At 33.6% G+C, this 11,011-nt stretch overlaps 2 pseudogenes; both read left to right on the top strand.

Annotated features, from left to right (window-relative positions):
* The first annotated feature begins 1,195 nt into the window (after window positions 1-1,195).
* Window positions 1,196-2,227, top strand: LOC18601863 (putative transcription factor At5g28040; annotated as a pseudogene).
* Window positions 2,228-5,976: 3,749 nt separating this feature from the next.
* On the top strand, window positions 5,977-10,318 carry LOC148763230 (uncharacterized; annotated as a pseudogene).
* The last annotated feature ends 693 nt before the right edge of the window (window positions 10,319-11,011 follow it).

The raw sequence follows: 11,011 nt of genomic DNA, 5'->3' as shown, positions 1-11,011 counted from the left end.
GGTATTTTTATCATTTATTCATTATTCTTTAATTATTCTTAAAATTATTCTTACCAACCAAATAATGGAATAAATAATAATAACAATTTCTATCTTATTTCATTTTCATGAATCAATCTACATAATAATTATTTTTTTCTAATTTATTCTATTGGAATGACTATTTTATTCTTATTCTATTCTTTTCGACGTACTAAGCATACCGTAAAAGTTAAAACAACAACAACAATTAATTAGGGAACCTTGGGTGAATCAATCTCACTTGTTTTTCCCTCTTTTTTTTTGATAAAATACCCTTTTCTTAAATTTTAATTGAAATTTTAATCGAAACTTCAAATGAATTTATTAATTTTCAACTCCATTTTAAAAAAATAATTTTTCACTAGATACATAAGTTCAACTATTAATCAATCCATAATTTGATGATGTGATAATATTAAAATGATAATTTTATAATTTTTATTAAATTTTTTATTAATTTAAAAAAGAGTACTCTTTATGGGAAATTGGTGCTCCCTTTTTTGAGCAGCTAGAGAGCACCGTTCAATGCTATTTATTTTTTAAAAAAAATATATAATAATGATTTTTTAAATTAATAAAAAAATATTTTAATTTTTTCATAATTTTTACTAATGGTGTTTATATTTTTGAGATTGAGTATCTATTTTAAAAATTAATAGATTCATTTGAAATTTTTATTAAAATTTAAAAATGTAAGAAATTTTATTTTTTTTCTATTTTAGTTATTTAGAGAATTAGATAACATAAGATTAACTATGTCTCTTTTTTTTCATAAAAACATAATTTCCTCAAACCCCGAATAAATTGTTTCAATTTCGAAATTAGGACATAATCATTCTTTTTTTTTTAAAAAAAAGTACTATTTATAACATAATCTAACTTTATCTATGTAATAATTACCTAAAGAACTGACACCGTTTTTTATTTTAAATGCTGTATTACTAAAAAAAATTAAAAAAATCAGAAAAACGAAAGATGTGTGGAAAATTTAGCCAAACTTAAATCATCAAATTCACCAAACAACCGGTTAGAAGGCAGAAACCAAATCAAACCCACTTCACTTAATCCCTTTTCTGATTCCCAATTTTTTTCACACCCTAAAAGCTTGACCCAACCCCAGCGCCAGCACCCCCACCCCCGCCCTAAATCCTAACCCAAAAAGGAAAAACTAGCCATGGACTCCACCCCGCTCCAGCCCTAACCCCTTAAACCCTCTGCCTCCAAGCTCCCAATCAAACGCAAAACCCCTTTTCCCCAGCACCACCATCAATTCCTTACCCCAGTTCCCCAACCCCTCGCCTTCTCTCCCCTTGATCACTCCCCGCCCTCTTCCTCCACCCCAAACCCAAACCCCCTCCCTTCAAATTCCACCGCATCTGGACCGAGCCTGACGAGATCAGCTTCCTCCAAGGCCTTCTCCAATCCCATGGCCTCTCTTTCCCCAAGGACCTCCCCATTTTTTATTCCAACTTCTCTAACTCCATCTCCCAACCTTACTCTAAGTCCCAACTCTCCGAAAAGCTTAAACGTCTCCGGAAGAAGTTCCGGGTCATTTCTTCCAGGCTCGCTCGCAGGCTCAACCCATCTGCTCTCTCACCTCATGATCACGCTTTGTTTGATTTTTCTAAACGGCTTTGGAGTCCTGAGTTTTCTTCCACCTCCCCTTTTGGTAAGAGCTCTTCCGGCTTTAATCTTGGGTTTTCACTAGATCATGAGAACAGTGACATTGTTGATGGGAATGATTTTGAGGATTGTGATCTGATTGAGAATGATGGGGAATTAAAGATGAATGAGGTTAATGTGAATTATGATTTTGGTGGGGGTAGAGATGAGGTGGTCAATGATGGGCAAATTGATGGGGTCGTGGCAAAAAGCGTGCTGGATGTGTTTGATGAGTGTTTCAAAGAGGTTGGGATGGTTTTCGCAAAGCAGGGTTTGGTTTGGTTGGATACAATGGAGAGGAGGTGGAAGGAGCAAAGGATTTCAGAGTTGGACATGTTGGGGAGGCGGTTGAGGTTGGTTATCGAGAATTCTCTGACTAGGCGATGAGTATTTCTTTAAAAAAAATGGAGAAATGTTGCACATCCGTTGATATACAAGTTTGTATATTTCAGCCCAATGTATATAAATTTTCAGGTTGGTTTACATTTCAATGCGTTATCATACGGGAGTCCTAAGTAAATAAAATTTTTATTTTTAAATGGTATACTTGCGAATGATAGATTTTAGAATTTTGAATGCTTGACATGTTAATGAATTGTATGTGAGTGCATGAGTGCAACTGGCTTCTTGTGAATTCAATATTTACTATTATGTGAGTACAACTGGCTTCATGTGAATGACTTATTAAGTGGTATGAAGAGATTATTTGGTAGCAATATCTAAAAGTTTCACGTAATCCATTGTAATTGCAATGTTTTGATGTGGAGCCTTTTGTACATTAGATTTACCAGCAATGCTATTGATAGTGTCTACCCCAAGTAAAATTTTTTTGGTCTTACTCACCTAAATTTGATGCTAGGAAGCTTATGATCCAAATCCCATCCCTGAATTAAAATCGCTAATAATTCTGAAAAGCTTGTACTTTAGCTTTACCAAAATTGAAAATAACCTGAAGCTCCTGTGAAATTCAGTACTTTTTGAGAGTGTTTAAGATCTCAATGACATGAAGTGTAGAGAATGAAATGCTTGAAGAACACTTTGTTGGTTGTACAGAATTTGCACTCATACTTCTTGGATATATTACCTTGTAATCTTGGTAGTCTTACACCTTGATTGCATTGCAAATTTTTGCCCTACTGAAATGTCATGGTAGAAATAAACTAATATGATGTTCATTCTCGAAGCTTGCTTCATTAGAATTTTAATAAACAAACAGAGAGAAGAGGGTGATTGGTCTAAATTAAAAACTGATGCAGATAAATGGAGGGAAAGAGTGAAAGTAGAAAATATAGAGGAAAGTGATATAATAAGTGTGTGTGTGTGTGTGTGTATCTTAAAAATCAATTTAGGGAAGAAATATATATAGGAATTTAGGGAAGAAATAACACTCAAGTTTTAAAAATCAATTCATAATATCTTAATAATTCAAAGTGGCTAGAAACTAAGATAACTTAAGTACATGTAGACTAGTTTATCAATCATAGTACTTGATAAATAAGAAAAAAGACAAATTGATATTAATATAACTTAAATACAATAATACAAGCAATTACAGACTAGTTTATCAATCCTAGTACTTGATAAATAAGAAAAAAGATAAATTGATATTAATATAACTTAAATACAATAATACAAGCAATTACAGACTAGTTTATCAATCCTAGTACTTGATAAATAAGAAAAAAGACAAATTGACATTAATATAACTTAAATACAATAATACAAGCAATAAAATAATATCTTACTCAGTTGATCCTTCAATTAGTTTTTTTTTTGTCCCTTATCATTCTTCTTTTGTTGAAGAAAACTTTGAGTTTACAGTATTGAAGCAGAAGAGACTTTTAATTAAACTGTTGTTGAGTAACATTTTCAACGGCATATTTCATTTATAACTGTAACAAAATCAATTGATCTGTCTTCACTTCATCTTTTATCACATTTAACAAAATCTAATAATGAAGTTTGAACAGGCATGCAGCCCCTAAATTCTTTGGTTGCTTTGCCATGAAGTTGATTTTGAAACAACTGCAACTTCCTGAGCTTGAAAACCTAGTTTTTTAAATGTCCAACTCTTTAGACAAATCATCCATCTTGCACTAGCTCATCAGTCATTATCTCTAGCTTCTTCTCTTTTGGGTTTTGAATTTTAAAAACAATATCCTTCTCCCCCATAAGTATTTGCTCTAACTTAAGTGATTAAGGATATCTCCACAACTTTAACCTTGCAATTGATACTCTTCTTTTCTTCCTCAACTTTCCGACCTTCTGAAATTATAACATCAAATTCCATTGGAATTGTCATGCATGTTGGAGGAACACCATTGAGATCGTGAGGTTGGAAAGTAAGTTGAAGATTTCTTGCATTTCTTTTTCGAGTGATGATAGATATACTTTTTTGCAGATATATTGCATTAGCTCTTAACTCTGTGAAGATAAATGGAAAGAAAAAAAAGTCCCTTCTAATCCATTTATTGTGAAGATCCCTTTTAACTTGTTTCCACAACTCTTTATGTCTAAATACTTAGTTTGAACTTTGAACTTGAGCTTACTTATTTCCGACTCGAAGCAGTGGATCTTGAGAAGTGTTCATGTCTTGCTGAATTAACTGCTAGCAGCTTATGTCACTTTAAATCATATTGAAGGGAAAGATTGTTTTCTTTCTTACACTCTAGTCTAATGAAACTGATGCTATGAGAGGTGAATAGAGGTCAAGAGATAGAAATATAATTAGAGAAGATAGATGAAGTTGACCAAGGATATAAATATAATTAGAAAAGATTGATCAAGTTGACTAAGCTGAGGATTGCGAACTAGTTACCTCTTTGAATCTGTTGATAAGCCTGTGATTTAGCTCTATACCTTTGCCTACCTTGGTTCATTTAAGACTTTATTGTCTTACATCCCAGGCAAACCACCTGCTTTATTAATTGCGTTTTCGACATTGGTGCATATAGAGCTTTCTTGGTATATTTGTGATTGTGCAGTTAATATCTAACATTTACCGTAGAACTCTGTATTTTTCAGGGGTTTTTCTAACTAAGCAAGAAAAGTTAAACTTTTTTGTGTTTGAAAATGCTCCTCATGCTTCGTTGTAAACAAGGAATCAGATTTAACAGTAAGAAAAGAGAAGTTATAAAATACGGTGTAGCTAGAGGCCTTTTCATCCACCTCACGTCATGTTAATTTTTCAGTTACGACAAAATCAGAACAGTAAACTGTCACAACTTTCAGCAGATTCAATTCAATCTATGATTAATTGTATAGTTATGCAATCACAATTCATGGTTTGGGTTGAATAATTGAAGAATTAATTCTATATGAAGACTCTCAAACCCATTAATGTTGGGCGTACCAAAATACATGACTTGGGGGTACCAAAACTTAGTTCGTTCTCATCTCTATCTGTAGAGTATTCAAATCCAATCCAGACTCCACAAACAAAGTACAATTCAAATCCTTCGAATCATATGTTAGCTTTGATACCATGTACAATATCGAAGTAGAAAATTTATTATTTATAATTGTAACGTGATAGAGTATAAATTAATATATAAAATAACAATATGAAACAACTCTTGTAATTGAGGAATTAATATATGACTTGGAAAGATTTGAATTATCTTTTGTTTGTGGAGACATCTCCCTTGCACTATATCTAATAAATAATGCAAAAGGGATATGGTGCCCATCTTCTGCTTTTTTACTTCTATGATTGTGACCACCAACCGTTATATAGAGTGTGGTGTGGGATCCAAGAGACTTTGATTTGTATAACAAACGGATGAATGTCATTTCAGATGTTTGTTCAGCCAAGCAATGTGGTTTGTTTCTAAGAAAGTCATGGGCGACTCCATTTCCCTACCTCAATTCACTATCATTGCTAGTAGGTTTGGTAGGAATGAAAAAAAATAGGGGCAACGGAATTAAGCGATACAGAGGAAAAAGGAGTGCAAATGCCTTCCTTTTTTGTCTCCCTCTCCTACCAAATAAAGAAATATTATTTTCCTTCAACTCCATTTGTTAAAGATTATGATTCTATCAAGAAACCTTGCAGATAATCTAGATAAGTCATTATCTTAGGTGACTTAATCTAGATAAATTAGATAGTTTTAACTCCTTATATTTGAAATACGTTTTATCTAAGTTTGTACATATCAGCATAATGCCTATCGGCATAACAATATAAAATGAGCCTTGCATAGCTTTGAAGAAAATAAGATAGAACAATAAGATTTTTCCATTCTTAAACTTTTAACCTTTTCACATGGTATCAAAGCAGGTTCTGCTTTAGAAATGGAAAAGTCTTCTGTCTCAAAATTAGTAAATTCACCTTTTATAGACTCATTATCACCTTACTTTCTTCATCACTCCAATCATCATGGATCAATAGTAATAAATCCAAAACTAACTTCAACCAATTATGTTCCTTGGAGCCGGTCCTTTCAATTAGCCCTATCCATCATAAACAAGTTTGGTTTTATTGATGGCACCATGCCAAAACCAGCCAAGGATGATGAATTGTAGTACCATGGACAAGATGCAACAATTTGATTGTTGCCTGGTTACTGGAATCTATTTCCCCTCCCATTGCTTCAACAATCTTTTACATGAAATCTGCATTAGATATTTGGGATACATTAAAAAGAAGATTTTTTCAGTCAGATGATGCACGGGTATGTAATTTACAATTCACACTTTCAAATATATCACAAGGTACACGGTCTGTAGATGAATATTTTTCAGAACTTAATGGGGTTTGGGAAGAACTTAGAAATTTTAGGCCAATGCCTCATTGTTCTTGTGGTGAATGCAATCGAGAGCATTTTCATAAATATGTTCAACAATGTCAAAAGGACAATGTCTTCAAGTTTTTGAATGGACTTAACGAGAGTTATGCAGGTTTAAGATCTCATATTGTGATGATCAAGCCTTTTCCTTCACTTGATGAGGCTTATAACTTGATCTTAAGAGAAAAATCTCAAAGGAGCATCCATATACAATCACAACCCCTTATTCAGACACCTGCTATAGCAAGTACTTATGTTGATGGGAAAAAGAAAAATAGGAATGATCTATCATGCAGTCATTGTGGCAAAAATGGCCATACAAGAGATAAATGTTATAAGCTGATCGGACTTCCTCATGACTTCAAGTTTACAGAAGGTAAAAATAATCCTAGGAAATCTATCAACAATGTTGTTCAACATTCACACACAAAACAGGGTGAACATGATACTATTAGTACTATGTCTCAATTGTCATTAATCAAAAATCAAGTTCAGATACTCATGACAACTCTCAATGAGAATGGTGGAACTAGTATTGATGATGATAGCTCTGCCTCAAATAGTGAACAACCAAAGGCCTTGTTAGTCAACTTTACGATTGTAAGTTTGATTTCTAACTCTGTCAATTATATGGATCAAAATGCAAGGGTAAATAACTCATCGAAAATCATTTCTTCTATCATAAAATCAAATTCTTGGATCATTGACACTGGTGCATCAGATCATATAACCTGTTCTTTAAGTTTTCTTACACGGGCCAAACCTATTCATAATGCATTTGTGCGAATGCCAGACAATTCTAGAGCCTTAGTAAGTCATATAGGAACAGTCAAAATAACACATTCCTTGACACTAAAGAATGTTCTTTATGTTCCATCATTCAGATTCAATTTGATATCTGTTAGTAAATTGATAGAGAATGAACAAAATTGTTTGATTTTTACTAATTTTCACTACATAATTCAAGAAATCAAATCATGGACTATGATTGGTCTTGCTAAGATGGAAGCTGGACTCTACTTTTTGCAAGGAAAGCCTCAGTTAAATGATTCTGTCCAGACTGATCTTACACAAGCCATGAAAAATGTAAGCAGATTTGCCTCTGAGCAGTTTTCACCAATTTCTTTGGATTATTCTTCAAATTTTTTGGGTATTTGTAATTCTGTAGTTGAACAGTTTGATATTTGGCATTTGAGGTTGGGACATGCTCCCCCAGCTATAATAAAACAAATTCAAAAGGTTTATCCCTCCATTTCATTTGTTGAAAATAATTTTTTTTCAATATGTCCATTGGCAAAGTAGAAAAGACTTAAGTTTCCTATTCATTTTAAAAACACTGTCATGCCATTTAAACTATTACACATGGATATATAAGGACCATATGCAGTATCTACTATCAAAATTCAACACTATTTTTTAATTATAGTGGATGATTATTCAAAATTTACATGGATATATCTTATGAAAGCCAAGTCAGACATTTTGATTGTTGTCCTTGCCTTTTACAATCGGATAGATACACAATTCAATGTTAAGATCAAGCAAATCAGATTAGATCATGGAACTAAATTCAATTTGACAGATTTCTTCATTTTCACATGGCATATTGCATCAAATGTCTTGTGTTGAGACTCCTCAACAAAATGGGGTGGTTGAGAGAAAGCATCAGCATTTACTCACTGTTGCTAGATCTCTCATGTTTCAAGCTTCTTTGCCTTTAAAATTTTGGGGAGATTTTGTTTTAATAGCAGCACATACTATAAACAGAATGCCTTTTCCAGTTTTGCAAAACAAATCTCCTTATGAAATGTTATTTAACAAAAAAACAGATTATTGTCATTTCAGGGTGTTTGGATCTTTATGTTTTGCCTCAACACTTGTTCATCAAAGGAAGAAATTTGATCATAGGGCAAGAAAATGCATCATGATAGGCTACCCTGTGGGAATTAAAGGTTACAGGTTGTATGATCTGCAAACTCATAATGTTTTTGTTTCCAAGAATGTCAATTTCTTTGAACACATTTTTCCTTTCAAGAATGTTGATTCTGCACCTAATAGTCATGAATATATTCAATTCTTTTCAAAAATAAAATTTGGTTCTTACATTCCATTTCCAATTTCTTATTCAGAATCATCTGGTTATATGGATTATGACACTTCTATACATTTTCCTTTTAATGCATCTATATCTGATTGACATGTTCATCACACTTCCCTTATGCATTTTGATCATATAACTCGACAGATAGGCTCTGCTAGTAATGATACAGTTGTTGATAATCACCAAATTACTGTTTATAATCATTATGCAAATATGGACCAAAATGCCCTTGCTCAACTAATAACTATTCTTTCTTATGATCCTACTTCTTCTTTGGATTCCAATCACCCTTCATCACAAAGAAGAAGCACAAGGCCAAAATAGCTACCCAAATACTTAGAAGCTCACCAGCACACTCTACCCTCACACACAAACATAGTGACAGCACATCCTATTACCAAATTCATTTCCACTGACCAGCTTTCTCAACCACATAAGGCCTTCACAGCATCTCTCGCTCATTTTCATGAACCTAAAAACCTTCCATCAAGCTAGTCAACATTCTCAATGGCAAATTGCTATGAAGGAAAAGCGTAATGCCCTAGAAGATAATGGGACATGGTCTATAGTACCATTACCTACTGGTGCTCACATTATTGCTTGCAAATGGGTTTATAAGGTAAAGTTACATGCTAATGGTATTATGAAAAGATACAAAGCAAGACTGGTTGCTAAAGGATACAGTCAAAAAGAGGGGTTTGACTTCAATGAGACTTTCAACCCTATTGCAAAGCAGACTACAGTGAGAACACTCTTGGCCATAGCTACAATTCGACAATGGCATTTATTTCAGTTGGACATTGATAATGCTTTTCTCAATGGAGATTTAGATGAAACTGTATACATGGACATTCCAGAAGGGTATAAACCTAAAGAGGAATATCCTAAAACCTCTAAATTGGTTTGCAAATTAAACAAATCCTTATATGGACTGAAACAAGCTTCCAGGCAGTGGAATTGAAAATTTACTAAAGTTGTGCTTCGATATTGTTTTCAGCAGTCAAGGTAAGACTATAGTTTGTTTACCAAAGCAACTAATAATGGTGAGTTCTTAGCTCTCTTGATTATGTTGATGATATTCTGATAGCTAGTTCTTCGATGAATTTAGCTAATGATGTGAAATCTTTCCTACAAAGTCAATATAAGCTAAAGGACTTAGGAAGTCCTATATACTTCCTTAGCCTAGAAGTTGCTAGATTAGATGCTGGAATTACTGTGTGCTAGAGAAAATATACACTTGATTTACTGCATGACTATGGATTTCTTGGTGCAAAACCACTCTCAACACCTATTGATTACAACCATAAGTTGGTTAGAGATGATGGTAATTCAGTCTTGGCAGACCGTACACAGTACAAGCAGCTCGTTGGCAAACTAATTTATCTTACCTTCACCAGACCTGACATTGCTTACTCTGTACAAGTATTGTCACAATTTATGGATAGGCCAACTATTGATCATTTGCAAGCTGCATACAGGGTTCTTAAACACTTAAAGAATGCCCCAAGACAGGGCATTTTATTTTCCATCTAAATCTACCTTACACTTGACAACATTCACAAATAGTGATTGGGCAGGCTGCAGAGATACTAGGAGATCAATGACAGGCTTTGGAGTGCTTTTTGGAGACTCACTTATCAGTTGAAGGTCTAAAAAACAGGCTATGGTTTCTAGAAGCTCCACAGAGGCAGAGTATAGAGCTATGGCAGCTACTGCTTGTGAAGTTATTTGGCTACTTGGTTTGTGAAGAGACTTTGGAATTCATCACACCAAACCAGTTGACTTATTTTGTGACAATCAATCAGCTTTGCACATTTGTAAGAATCCAACATTTCATGAAAGGACAAAGCACATAGAGATTGATTGTCACTTCATAAAAGACAAAGTTCAACAGGGGGTCATATTGCCTTTCCACATTTCTACCGTCAACCAAGTTGCAAACCTATTCACTAAAGCTCTCCCACCAGCATAGTTTTATGGTTTGTTGAGCAAGTTGAGCATCATTGACATCCATGCTCCACTTAAGGTGGGGTGTTAAAGATTATGCTTCTATTAGGAAACCTTGCAGATAATCTAGATAAGTCATTACCTTAGGTGACTTAATCTAGATAAATTAGATAGCTTCATGTTTAGCCTTAACTCCTTATATTTGAAATATGCTTTCTCTAAGTTTGTATATATCAGCAGAATACCTATTGACGTAACAATATAAAATGAGCCTTGTATAGCTTTGAAGAAAATAAGACAGAACAATAAGATTTTTTCATTCTTAAACTCTTAACCTTTTCACACCATTTCTTTTCTTCCTCTTTCCCTCCTACCAAACATAATAAAATTAAGAGTTGAAAGTTTGAACAATGCATCATATTCTTCGATTCATGTATCCCAAACTGTGAGAATGAACGGCTACTGTTATTGTGTAATTCAAAAGCCTTAATTG

The sequence above is a fragment of the Theobroma cacao genome, chromosome 4 (assembly GCF_053813885.1).
Source record: "Theobroma cacao isolate CCN51 chromosome 4, ASM5381388v1, whole genome shotgun sequence".
Taxonomy (NCBI): domain Eukaryota; kingdom Viridiplantae; phylum Streptophyta; class Magnoliopsida; order Malvales; family Malvaceae; genus Theobroma; species Theobroma cacao.
The sequence above is the reverse complement of the archived record's forward strand: the minus strand, read 5'-3'. Positions and strand labels throughout refer to the sequence as shown.